Here is a 14,609-nt window from a genome sequence, read left to right as displayed (position 1 = left end):
AATTTCAAGCCATTGGGAAAGCTGGTGTGCATCAGATAATTACCACCTAAATCACAAAGGAGACTGTGTTGTTGTTCAGTCGCATCCGCCTCTTTGCAACCCCATAGACTGCAACACATCACACCAGGCTTCCCTGTCCTTCGCTGTCTCCCGGAGTTCGCTCAAATTCATGTCCACAGGGAAGGAATAAAGCTTTACTGAGTTCCTACTATATTTAAGGCCATTTGAAAATGCATTTTCTTCCCAGTATTTCCTGCTTAACCTTATCCCTTGTACTTTATAAACAACAGATAAAAGTAATAGCTATTCATCTTTGCAAATGTATGTTTATCCCCCCAAAGACAAATTAAAAAAAAACAAACAAATAACTAACAAATATGTGTTCCTATTCTTTGTTAAGGAACTGAAGCATCATAATGTCAAGTAGTAAACTGTCCCGACTGTTTGACTCATCACAGTTCCTTGAAACTGCTGTTCAGGAATCCCTGCTCTGTCGCCAGAGCTGACACTCACACTGGGCGCCATAGAGAGGCTGCCCAATGGTGCCAAACACTGTTTGAGGCCCAAGTCCATCTCTCTCAACTCTTCTGCCCCTCTGCCATCTCACATATTTGCCTCTTTATATCCTTTCTACATCTTTTATATTTATTACACAAAACTTTCCTTCTAATTAGACCTCGACCCTCTGAGTACCACTTTCCTGCCTCACCACATGCCCAGACACACACATCAACTCTGAGATCACATCTCTCATGGAATTCTTCATTCTTCTTCCTGCTCTGAGCATCCCTTTAGGACTGCAATTTCTTCCTGCGTCTGGCATTGGTTTCACAAACCTTTTACCATGCAGAAAATAATTTGGATCATGTTTACAAATGTTTCCACATTCCAGATAATCCTTTAAAAGCTTCTCGTCTCTAAAGTTCTGTAATTATATGTCTCTGGTAGAGAAGGATTCTTGTTTTATTCCCAGCTCCAGCAATTATTAGCCCTATGACTGATTCCGAAGTTCAGCTCTATGAGTGTTATGCATTCAGGAAGAATTGTTACTGAGACTAGGAATTCCACCTCTGTACTTCAGATCCACAGGCTGATAAGCTATCTTCATTTTGCATTAGGGAAGAACATCCCACATTTCCCTGTGATTTGTACATCTGACATTTCCACTGGTGTTCCCTCACCCTCCATCCAACTGGTAGCATTGCCTCTTTCACATTAAATAAATCAGAGGTAAAAGAAGAAAACAAGGGAATTTTTCAGCAGATGGTTCAGACTCCTCAGCTGTATCATTGCAGATCTAAGAGACTAACATTTTTGCACCACAAGATAAGTATCAAATTATATGCAAATGGGACTTCAGCTAACATAAACTGCAGTATATTCTCAGACATAAAGTGAATTGTTCCTTTTTTTTTTTTTTTTTTTTTAGTTTTTCTTTGCCATGTATGGCATTGACAGTAAACATTTGACATGTTTTTACAAATAATAATCTGTTTAATCAGTACAGTCACCAAAAACTAGATAGTTCATTCAGATATAACTCTGGAATTAAAAAGTCAAGGGTTATTGTTTCAAGGTGCCAAGCTGCAGGACAAAATAACAGATTAGGGGAGCTAAAAATTGAGTTCTAGTCTCTGAAGCAATTATTAATTTGTGCAAGAAATTTTAACAAGCTCTATAGCATCACTTCCAAGGTTGATACATCTGTGAAATGGAGATGGCAAGTGTTTCTTATACACCAGATGCCAGTGAAGATAAAATATATCAGAACACACAAGAGCTCTTGCTTGTATTATGGTTTCAAAGTGAATTCAGAGAAAATGGCCTGGAGTGGTTCACACCAAGGCCCAAGGATGGCGTTGCTGTAGCTCAGACTTTCTAAATCTTGGTGTTACTGACATTTCAGACCAGATGATTCTTTGATGGGGATGGGGTGGGGGTGTCCTGTGAGTTGCAGGATTAAGATCATAGGAATTTCACCTTAATTTTAAGCTTAGCATCATTCCTTGCCCTTATCCGCTAGCCGCCAGTAGCACCTCCCTAGTCATGACAACCTAAGATGTCCACAGACATTGTCGAATGTCTAGGAGGAAGCCTCTCTTTCAAAACCACTTCAACTACATCCTACTGGTTCTGAAGTTGTCCCTTTGGCTCATTGGGTATTCAATCTCCATTTTTAAAAACATGCAAAGGCGATTAGTCTCAGGAAGATTGACTCACAGTGACCAAATCTACATTGAACAGAAGGAGAAATCAGATATCAATTTAATGTTTAAACTAAAAAATAAAAATGGCAGCAGGCCCACAGGACTGCTACACAAGCTGATCAGTTTCTTCTCCCCTGTTGGATTGCCTACAAATAAAACTACCGTGTCATCATAAGGTCATTTGGCCAGGAGCCTGGGTTCAGAGCCATGAAAGTGAGGCGGATCACTGGAGTAGTTATCTTTGTGGAGCCAGGAAACAGTAGCAAACCTATGGATGGTGCTGAATCCACACTGATGAGTCTTTTTTTTTTTTTTCATTTTCCCACTTTTCTAGAGTCTATAATTCCTTGCTCTCCTTCTCCTATGTTTTCTTTAATTTTTTGCTACATTCCATTGATTACACAGCTTTCTGGATCACAATCACCTTCATAGTTTGGGTTTCTATAGTATATTTATTCTCGTCTGAAAGATATTCTTTGATGTGGGAGAGTTTGCTCTTCCAAAAGCACAACAATGAGTTTTATAACTTAGGTTTCCCTAGATATCCGTATTTTTATTTTGGAAGTTGTGAATTCTGAAATATGGGATGTCTGGGTCAGGCTTCTCTGGTGGCTCAGCTGGTTAAGAATCCACCTGCAATGTGGGAGACTTGGATTCAATCCCTGGGTTGGGAAGATCCCCTGGAGAAGGGAAAGGCTACCAACTCCAGTATTCTGGGTCAAGTGCAGTGTGCATTTCAATTAATGGGGTTAATAAAACTGATGAGGATGCTAATAGTGATGATGCTGAGAAAAGACCACTATCATTGTTTCTAGTGAGTTCGGAGATGTTGTAGGCTCTTTGTGCTCCAGTTAACATAGCTTTTTTTTTTTTTTTCTGTCTGTCCTGGATCTTGGTTGCTGCTCGGACTTTCTCTAGTTGTGAAGAGTGTGGGCTACGAGCTCATTACAGTGCACGTTTCTAATTGCGGTGGCTTCTCTTGTTCCGGGGCACGGGATCTAGAGCATAGGCTCGGTAGTTGTGGACCATGGGCTTAGTTGTTCTGCAACATATGGGATCTTCCCTGATCAGGAATTGAACCCGTATCTTCTGCATTGGCAGGTGAATTATTTACCACTGAGCCACCAGGGAAGCCCTAACACAGCTTCTTAATACTTCTCTGAACAAGGGTCAAGTGTAATTGCATGAGCTCCATGTACCTGATAAGAGTCCCACCCTCCTGTCCTTCCACCAGTATTCAGAACCTCACCACTGCTGTCTGCCATGAGATCAAGGTTAGCTTCAAGTGTCCTTTACTACATTTCCCAATGTACCCACTGTAAGAATGCCACAACAAGACAAAGAGAGCGCCGGAGTATCAAAAGGCTTTTATTGGGCAATTGCTCCCGGGCAGAGCTCCCAGGCGCGAGCAGGGGAAAAGCGGGAGTCTGCAACCTGTGGGAAGGGGGGATGACACCTATATACCCTGGCGGATACGGAAGTGGCAGGACCAGGGTGCTGATTGGACTTTTGGTCCTGTGTCAGTTTTTGATTGGCTGGAGTCTTGGCGCCTTTGCGTCCATCAGTCTGACTGGCAACGGGCTGTTGATTGGTGGATGTCTGTCCCTGGGGCTTATCTGAGACCTTTCGGCGGGGGCTTCTCTGTCAGCATTTTCTGGCTGGCGCCTTCCCACCTGCGATCAGCGTGACCTTTCACCCACGAGGATGCCGGGACTCTTGGATGCTCTCTAAGTGATGCTACTATTATTATCCCTAGTGCAATAATGCATCAGATTCTTATATAATTGTATATGTAAACTTAACATATGGTTGGAGAAGAAACTAGCAACCCACTCCAGTGTTCTTGCCTAGAGACTCCCAGGGACAGAGGAGCCTGGTGGACTGCTGTCTATAGGATCGCACAGAGTGGACATGACTGAAGCGACTTAGCAGCAGCAGCAACATATGGTTGTTGCTGTTTAGTCCTTAAGTCTTGTCTGACTCTCTACGACCCCATGGACTGTAGCTTGCCAGGCTCCTCTGCACGTAGAATTTTCCAGGCAAGAATATTGGAGTGGGTTGCCATTCCCTTCTCCAGGGGATCTTCCTGACCCAGGCATTGAATCCACATCTCCTGCATTGACAGGCAGATTCTTTATCACTGACGTTCAGTGGTAGGCATGTTATAAAAGTATTTTCAAGATGTGTCTGGATGTGAATAATGAGAAGGCACTCAGTGAAACTCAGCAGTGGCCACAGGACTGGAAAAGGTTAGTTTTCATTCCAATCCAAAGAAAGGTAATGTTAAAGAACGTTCAAACTACCGCACAATTGCACTCATCTCACAGGCTAGCAAAGTAATGCTCAAAATTCTCCAAGCCAGGCTTCAGCAATATGGGAACTGTGAACTTACAGATGTTCAAGCTGGTTTTAGAAAAGGCAGAGAAATCAGAGATCAAATTTCCAACATCTGCTGGATCATTGAAAAAGCAAGAGAGTTCCAGAAAAACATCTATTTCTGCTTTATTGATTATGCCAAAGCCTTTGACTGTGTGGATCACAACAAACTGTGGAAAATTCTTAAAGATATGGGAATACCAGACCACCTGAACTGCCTCCTGAGAAATCTGTATGCAGGTCAAGAAGCAACAGTTAGAACTGGACATGGAACAACAGACTGGCTCCAAATAGGAAAAGGAGTGCATCAAGGCAGTATACTGTCACCCTGCTTATTTAACTTACATGCAGAGTACATCATGAGAAATGCTGGGCTAGAAGAAGCACAATCTGGAATCAAGATTGCCAGGAGAGATATCAATAACCTCAGATATGCAGATGAAGTGAAGAAGAACTAAAGAGCCTCTTGATGAAAGTGAAAGAGGAGAGTGAAAAAATTGGCTTAAAGCTCAACATTCAGAAAACTATGGCATGTGGTCCTATCACTTCATGGTAAATAGATGGGGAAACAGTGGAAACAGTGGCTGACTTTATTTTGGGGGGGGGGGGGCGTGCGAAATCACTGCAGATGGTGACTGCAGCCATGAAATGAAAAGATGCTTACTCCTTGGAAGGAAAGTTATGACCAACTTAGACAGCATATTAGAAAGCAGAGACATTACTTTGCCAACAAAGGTCCATCTAATCAAAGCTATGGTTTTTCCAGTAGTCATGTATGGGTGTGAGAGTTGGACTGTAAAGAAAGCTGAGTGCCAAAGAATTGATGCTTTTGAACTGTGGTGTTGGAGAAGACTCTTGAGAGTCCCTTGGACTGCAAGGAGATCCAACCAGTTCATCCTAAAGGAAATCAATCTTTAATGTTCATCAGAAGGACTGATGTTGAAGCTGAAACTCCAATACTTTGGCCACCTGATGCGAAGAGCTGACTCATTTGAAAAGACCCTGATGCTGGGAAAGATTGAGGGCAAGAGGAGAAGGGGATGACAGAGGATGAGATGGTTGGATGGCATCACCAACTCAATGGACATGGGTTTGGGTAGACTCCAGGAGTTAGTGATGGACAGGGAGGCCTGGCGTGCTGCGATTCATGGGGACGTACAGAGTGGGGCAAGACCGAGAGACTGAACTGGAACTGGAACTCAGTGAAAGTCAAGCTTCAGAGACAGCGGCATGATGACCCACCGAAGATAGTAAGGAACAACCAGAAGTTCTTAATCCTGAAGATTAATTCTCATAATTCTCATCAAGAATGAAATGGTCCACTTTATAGTCCTTTAGGAAAGAGAACTTAAATGTTAAAAATAAAGCGAATTTTAAAATCAAGAAATAAAAATATGTCTTGGATAATATTTGTTCTCTTAATTATAGTCAAATAAATGATTCAAATAGACAAAGTCTGTGCTAGTTGTGCACTTCAAAAGGTCATACGGTGCAGGCAGAAGGAGCAGAGGGAAGGGCTTGGGCAAAACAAAGGTCACGTCCAGGTGGTCGTCCACTGGTGATGAGCCCGTGTTCAATGCTTGAAGCACGGTGTCTTCTACCAGCCTCCATTTCCTCAAGGGTTAACCTTGGAGATCATTTTTACCCTACAAAATTCACTGGAATCTTTAAAGAGTAAGATGAACTGACAGATGCAGCACCACTGTGCAAAATGAAAAGGATTATGCAAATAGAAGGATCTATTATAAGAGAAAAGTGGAGTGAGGTCAAGGGAATTCTTCATCTATGCACATCTCTGGTCAGGAAAGTATGTGTCAGTGTTTTGAATGACTACAAAAGAAAAAAAAAAAAAGATCCGTGGACATAAACCTTCCCCTCATTTCTGACATTTTCTATTTTCTTTTTTTTCCTTCTCCCATGGAACCTAAATAAGACAGGATTCTGCTGACAGGAAATGAAATACTTAACCCATCCAGCCCCCCGAATGCACAGAGAGATGGGTAGGAGCTGAGAAGGACTTCAGCCCCTGGCAAGATCATTTCATACTGCTCAGAATCTGCTCAACCCCCTGCAGGGCAGAGGGGAAAAAATAGCTCTTTCTGTTTTTCCCTCGAGGTGAGAAATCATAAAATGAAGATAGAGACAGAATAACACAACTGGAAAAATACAGCCAGGAACTGAGGGTTTCTCCGGCTGTCAATTTGGCGTCAGAGATGAGGCTGGGAAAGGATGCTGGGTGCCTGGACGGTGCTGAGAGGGTGGGAGAGAGGGAGGGGGAGGTGAGCCGGTGGCAACTGCCAAAGTAAGGTGGGCGAGACACCCACAGCTGTGCTGGGGCCCTTTCCTCTGATTCACCAAACACGCATCCCTGTACCCACACCTCTGTGAATGAGCATGGGATTTTTCACTGTGGAATTAATCATAGTAGATGAAACCTGGCAGGAAGTAGGGGCATCTTTAGAGATGGTGCTACCTTTATAAGCACAATAACCTTGAAGACATAAGCAATGGATTCCTTAATTATTTTATGCATTCAAAAAACCTTTATCAAGGACTTAATATGCATCAAGCATTGTAGCTCATGCTGGGCATAAATTAAAATAACTAGATCCACAATGAACAAGATTCAGAGTCCCTCGGGAAACAAATTCTAAAACATACTGCTTGAGTGTGTCATAAGAGGTATAATTATTTACAGAGCCCAGAATGGTATAAAAGGGACTTCTCTAGTGGTCCAAGGGTTAAGACTTCACTGCCCAGTTCAGAGGGAGCAGGTTGGACCCCCGGGCAGGGAGTGAACCTCTCACAGGCCTGGAGGCCAAAAGGCCAGAACACAAACCAGAAACAAGAACAAATTCAATAATGATTTTTAAATGGTCAACATTAGAGAGTAGCACGAAATGTATAGAATCCCATGTGCAAAACAGGCAGCCAGTGGGGATTTGCCGTATGACTAAGGGAACACAAACTGTGGCTCTGACAACCCAGAGGGATGGGGTGGGGTGGAGGTGGGAGGGAGGCTCCAGAGAGGGGGCCATCATATTGTTGTCCAGACGCTGAGTTGCGTCTGACCCCATAAACTGCAGCACGCCAGGCTTCCCTGTCCTTCACTGTCTCCCAGAATTTCCTCAAACTCAGGTCCACTGAGTTGGTGATGCCATCCAACCATCTCATCCTCTGTCATCCCCTTCTCCTCCTGCCCTCAATCTTTCCCAGCATCAGGGTTGTTTCTTTTCCAATGAGTTGGCTCTTCACATCAGGTGGCCAAAGTATTGGAGCTTTAGCATCAGATCTTCCAATGAATATTCAGGGTTGATTTCCTTTGGGATTGACTGGTTTGATCTTGCAGTCCAAGGGACTCTCGAGAGTCTTCTCCAGCACCACAGTTCAAAAGCATCAATTCTTCGGTGCTCAGCCTTCTTTATGGTCCAGCTCTCACATCTGTACATGACTACTGTGAAAATCATAGCTTTGACAATATGGACCTTTGTTGGCAAAATGATGTCTCTGCTTTTTAATATGCTATGTAGATTTGTCATAAATTTTCTTCCAAGGAGCAAGCATTTTCTATACCTATGGGTGATTCACGTTGATGTATGGCAGAAACCAACACAATACTGTAAAATAATTATCCTTCAATTAAAAATACATAAAGAAAAAAATAAAATGGTCACATTAAAAAAAAAAAATCTTTAAAAAAATGGTGCAAAAGCAAAGCAGAGGGTATATCATGTACCCTGGGACTGAAGTGTGTGTAGGGATCAGAGGAGGCTTCTTGGGGAGCTGAGTCTTGGCATCAGTCTTGTTTAGCAAGCAGACACATGCCATAGGCCCCTAAAACTTTGTTCCCCAAATGCATTCCTCCTCCATGTTCCCAACACAGAGAACACTGGGCTGTCTGAGCTGAGTCAGAAACTTCAGTATCACTAATTACTTTACAATAAAAGTAATTAGCCTCCAACTAATAAAAATAAATGAAAAAATAAAAATAAAAAAAGAAACTTCAGTATCAACCCAGATGTCTTCCTTCCCTCTTTCTGACACAACTGGTCATATAGGAGCGTCCACATGGGGCCCAGCACAGAGATGGGAGGAACCATGTCAAGGATGGTGGATGTCTCGGAGATCTGGGAGGGTGAAGCTGGATCAGGAATGCAGGTAAATACAACTCAAGGATTTGAATTTTCCTTTTTTAAATTTATTTAACTGGCCGAGTCATCCCTTAGCTGTGGCAGGCGGGATCTCTCATTGCAGTGAATGGGCTCAGTAATTTCAGCACATGGGCTTAGTAGCTCTGCAGCATTTGGGATCTTAGCTCCCCGACCAGAGATGGAACCTGTGTCCCCTGTATTTCAAGGCAGATTCTTAACCACTGGGCCACCAAGGAAGTCCCTTGAGTTTTCTCTTAATGTGTGCACATTGATGACCTTTATCCATCAGTCAACTTGACCTAAATGAAATTTCAACAAATATGTGGATTAAATCCAAAGATTTGTAGGATCTCTCAAAAATAAATCAAACAAATAACAACAAAAACATTCTACAAACTAACTTTGGACAAAATTGAAAAAAAAAATGAGGACTCACATTTGCATGAAAGGGATTTCACACACTCGAATGTACCATTCTCTGCAGCCCTGGGATATGGGTAATATTACTATTTCCACATCACCACTCCATGTGCCTTGGGTTTAGAGAGGTCACTGGCTGTCAAAGGAAGAAATTGGACTTGCAAATCAGACTTTTCTGACACTCATCATATCTTGCAAAATGCCATGTAGTTCTCTGATTGGCACCCTTGCCTTAGAGGATATCACATCATCTACCATTCGTAAAAAGCACGTGGAAAGAGCTGATTCTGACCAAACAAAAATCTCAGGTTCCTAATGTAATGTTCTTTCAAAAATGAAGCATGGTTGGGGCTACATGGTTGGGGAGCAGGATGCATGGGACACTTGAAGAGTCTGTCACTATTTTTGCCCTATGGGGTATGGCAAGAAAATAATAAATTCTGTGGTTTAAAATAATTAGAGATTAAATGATTAAAGAATTGATGCTTTTGAACTGTGGTGTTGGAGAAGGCTCTTGAAAGTCCCTTGGATTGGAAGGAGATCCAACCAGTCAATCTGAAAGGAAATCAGTCCTAAATATTCATTGGAAGGACTGATGCTGAAGCTGAAACTCCAGTACTTTGGCCAGTTGATGCAAAGAGCTGACTCATTGGAAAAGACCCCAATGCTGGGAAAGATTGAAGGCAGGAGGAGAAGGGGATGACAGAGGGTAAGATGGTTGGATGGCATCACCGACTCAAAGGACATGAGTTTGAGCAAGCTCCGGGAATTGGTGATGGACATGGAAGCCTGGCATGCTGCAGTCCATGGGGTCGCAAAGAGTCGGACACGACTGAGCAACTTCACTGAACTGAACGAAAGGATGTCACTGTGTATAAAGGGATGATAAGATGACCCTGTATCAGTGGTCTTGTTATAGAAGACATGCCTGTCTCTATGGCTACCACGTCAGCTGAATTTCGACCAGCCCCATAGCTCTGGTTGAGAGATGCTTAGAAATTGACTAATGGCTATTGAAAGTTTTTTTTTTTAATCTGCCTAGCTTTGGACTCTTAAATAACTTATTAATATTGCTGGATCTCCATGACCCTGTAAGTGGAAACCTGAGAAAGCCTCATTCCCACAGTCATTGTCAGGATCAGACGAGATCCTGTTAATTGTGGTTGCAAATGCTCCAGATCAGAAGGGCAATGCCATTCACAGGGGTTTAAAATACTATGTCAGCAGCTTCCTGCAAAATGTGTGCCCAAGCATCAGATCTTTTTGATCCTTAGTCTCTAAATGTGTGAAAGGAAACTTGTAGTGAACATTTATTAGACTTGTTGTGAAGATCTGAGACTCTGTACATAAATAACCTAACAGTGTGTGACACTTACAAGCGCTCATGTGTGGCTGCTGCTTTTGTAATTAATCCAGATGTACTTTGCTGACCAGAGCCTCATAAATGTTAGTTCTCATTGTCATTACTATCAAGGCACAAGCAAGACAATCATATCTTACAAGTATTATTCTACTAGCCAATTAAACAACATTAATTTTTCAAAATCATCAAACAAAAACATTAATGATGCACCTCATTATGCATCTTTTCTGGCACGCCTTTTCTGACACAATATCTAACATGATTTTAAAAATAAATTGAGTCAACCTAAAATGGTATTTCATCCTGTCTGACTCCAGGGAAGAAAATATATCATGGAAATTATAATTAAAAACTGAAAAATTGTTTTATAACTTAGGTAATTCTTTTAAATATATTTCCTTATTTGGTCCTTTTACAAAAACACTGCCAAGTGGATGAAGTGACTTTAATATCACAGAGCTAAAGATTAGTCATACTAAGAGATGGCGCTAGTGGTAAAGAATCAGCTTGCAGTGCAAGAGATACAAGAGACATGGATTCAATCCTGGGTTGGGAAGCTCTCCTGGGGGAGGAAATCACAACCCTCTCCAGTATTCTTGCCTACAGAATCTCATGGACAGAGGAGCCTGGCAGGCTACAGTCCATAGAGTCAGACACGACTGAAGCTACTTAGTACACATGGCAAGCCTAGATAAGTATGTAGAAGGTCCACAGAAGGATGTCTTAGATTTTATAATTTGAAGACATATGTACTCTTCATGAGTACATCTTACCTTCCAAGACCCGCCAGTAACAAGGAGGAAAAGGTAAACCACAACAAAGAGGAAGTTGGGGAGCTCTGATATTGGTGAGTTATCAATCAGTGTGGAGTATCTATGAGAGACTAGAAAGCAACTGACAGAGATGTTATTAAAACAATCAAAGCATTGGATTTTAAAGGAAAAACATTATACAACACATGTTCATTCAGGACATCTTTCCTGAAAGTGCTTTATATGCCAGATGCTGGAGGTAAAGAGATGAATAAGGCAAAATCCCTGTGTTCAAGGAGTTAGGATCTTGTTGGTATGACAGAGGACTTTAGGGGACAATTATAAGGCAGACTGGAAAACCTAACTGGCTCTCTCAGGTCTGAAATGGCATGCCAAAGGTAATGAAGAGGGTGACCTCAGGTGTCTGAGTCCGCAGGGATAATTAGGTTTTGATCCAACAAAATGAAAGTGTTTGTTGCTCAGCCTTGTCTGACTCTTTGCGACCCCAAGGACTGTAGCCCACGAGGCTCCTCTGTCCATGGGATTCTCTAGGCAAGAATACTGGAGTGGGCTGCCATTCTCTTCTCCAGGGGATCTTCCCAACCCAAGGATCAAACCTGGGTCTCCTGCATTGTCAGGCAGATTCTTTACCGTCTGAACCGCTAGGGAAGCCCAGTGAGCCAATGAACCTCACTCAAAGACATTCCAGGAGGGGAGCACAGTATGAGTAAATCCATGAAGCTAGAAATAGCATGGCACCCGAGGAAAGCCACAGCAGATTCTCGATGTTGAAAAACCGCTGAGCACGTGGCAGACAGAGTCAAGCAGGAAGCTGAGCATGTGAAGCTTTGAATGCTAGGCTACAGCTCAGATTATTCTTGCTGAAGTTCCCCTTCAATGTCTTAGACGCCTGGCTCCCAAGGAGTATCACTGTCTAAATGGAGAAAGAAGAAAGAAAGAGGAAAGGACACCCGTCTTTCCTTCCAATCTACTTCAGTAAGTCAACTGCTTAATGCACAAAAAAGTGACCTTACTGTAATTACAGACAAGAGCTTTATTCTAACTGTGTTGTCACACTCATCTTCCACCACCTCTGTAGAGCTCATGAGCTGTGCTATTAACAAAACCGCATTCATCACACAATTCTTCTTTGCTCTCTAAAGATGGTTCAGGCTTATTATCTACCCTTGGGTCTCAGGCATCTCTTCTAATATATAATTCTAATCAGCTCAGAAATGATAAGATATGCTAAATGAAGGCAAGGCAATTGCACTCCATTTTTAGTCTCTGAGCATCAGTTTCCTTATTTTAAATGATCATTATTAAACAGGGAAAGATGCCCAGAAATAACAGACATATCCATACATACATATGTAGAGTAGGCTCTCAAAATAGTGGTAATTATTATAAAGTTTAAATTCTAAAAAATCAGAAAAGTTCTATACATTTGTGAATTTGCACCATGAAAATCTGGAAAAGAAATGACACTCATTTCTTCATTACTGTCACCTTTCTGCTGCAAAACTCAGCCGCACAGTCAATTCTATCTCAGGAAAAAAAAAAAAAGGTGTTTTGGTTTTACTTTTCATTTCAGTCTTTTATTTCTCAGAATCAGCCCCCACATTCATAACTGCCATCTTCATTTCTCACCTCGACATTTGAAAAATATCAGGGAATATCTATCCATTCCCAGTTTCACACATGAGGTTGTTTATGGCAACCAGCCCCGCTGTTTCTTGGAACTTAGTTATGATTCACTCTTCTGAAACTTAACTAGAAGTTCTGCAAATACAAATAAGTTATGGTTCGGAGTTTCTAAAAAAATAGGCTAATTGTGAGACCATTTAGTCTTCTATTAATGACAGTGGTCGACCAGACTTTAAGCCCCTTGTGCCTTAGTCAGCCTTATATTTCCTGTATCCGGTTTGGGTTTTGACTGTTAGGCACATAACATATTTCTCAAGTGAAATACTGACATATTATTCACCAGATATTCAGAATAACTCATACGATAGATGAGAAAGCTGAGTCCCACGTTCTAGTCATCTACCATACGTGGTTATCTGAAATGGTAGAGGTTACATGACCATCAGTGCGCTAGATCTGAGAGTTAGCGAAGGAAGCAGAGTCTGGGGAAGTTGCATTTGGTTCAGCAGGGACTAGTGGGGAACTTTGCCAACAAAAGTCCGTCTAGTCAAAACTATGGTTTTTCCGGTAGTCATATATCGATGTAAGAGTTGGACTATAAACAAAGTTGAACACTGAAGAACTGATGCTTTTCAACTGTGGTGTTGAAGAAGACTCTTGAGAGTCCCTTGGACTGCAAGGAGATCCAACTAATCCATCCTAAAGGAAATCAGTCCTGAGTATTCATTGGAAGGACTGATGTTGAAGCTGAAACTCCAATACTTTGGCCACCTGATGCGAAGAACTGACTCATTTGAAAAGACCCTGATGCTGGGAAAGATTGAAGGCAGGAGCAGAAGGGATGAGATGGTTGGATGGCATCACTGACTCAATGGACATGAGTTTGGGTGGACTCCAGGAGTTGGTGATGGACAGGGAGGCCTGGCGTGCTGCAGTCTATGGGGTCACAGAGTCAGACACAACTGAGTGACTGAACCGAACTAAACTGAGTGGGGAACTTACCTAAAGTTTCAGGAGTCAGGAAGACCTGCTGGTGAAGACCAAAGCTCTGTATTCAGTGGGATAGAATGAGAAACACAGGCAAGTGAAGAAGAGGAAGAGGATTCCATTGCTCAGTGTGTCAATAAGAACCGAGCACCTAGTCTGCACTCTGGGATGGAGCACAGGTTAAATGCACTCTGTGTTCTCAGACCCTCAAAACTGGAAAGGAAACCACCATTAATCAACTGCATCCTTCCTTTCTTACAGGAAACTTTGACAACATGTAAATCCCACCATCTCCAGAAACACTTCCAAGGGAATGAATTACTGCAGAGCCCTGCAGCTGGTTACCTGCTAACACTGGGCCTGAGAGCAGGGTGGATAATTTATGGGAAGGAAGCAGATGTTAAGAGAGAGACTTCATTTCTTTCTCAAGAACATACAATATAAAAGTCTTTTTACTTACTCTGTGGAAATGAATGGGGTTCAACCAGCTTTGAGCTAACGATATTGCTCCTTGTAAGTAAACACGGAATTAGACTGCGATGTCTAACTCTGAGGTAACAGATACTAAATCACTAGAAGGTGTGTGCCATAAACTTCAGCTTTTGGACATTTTTTGGCTATACTAATTTTCATGCTGCCTCAGTAACTCTCATAGCTATAAATGGTCTTCTTTTGTCATTTTTGAAAAGCTTTGAAAACTTAAGAG

The sequence above is a fragment of the Cervus elaphus genome, chromosome 21 (genome assembly GCF_910594005.1).
Source record: "Cervus elaphus chromosome 21, mCerEla1.1, whole genome shotgun sequence".
Classification (NCBI taxonomy): Eukaryota; Metazoa; Chordata; class Mammalia; order Artiodactyla; family Cervidae; genus Cervus; species Cervus elaphus.
Note: the sequence above shows the minus strand (reverse complement) of the source record.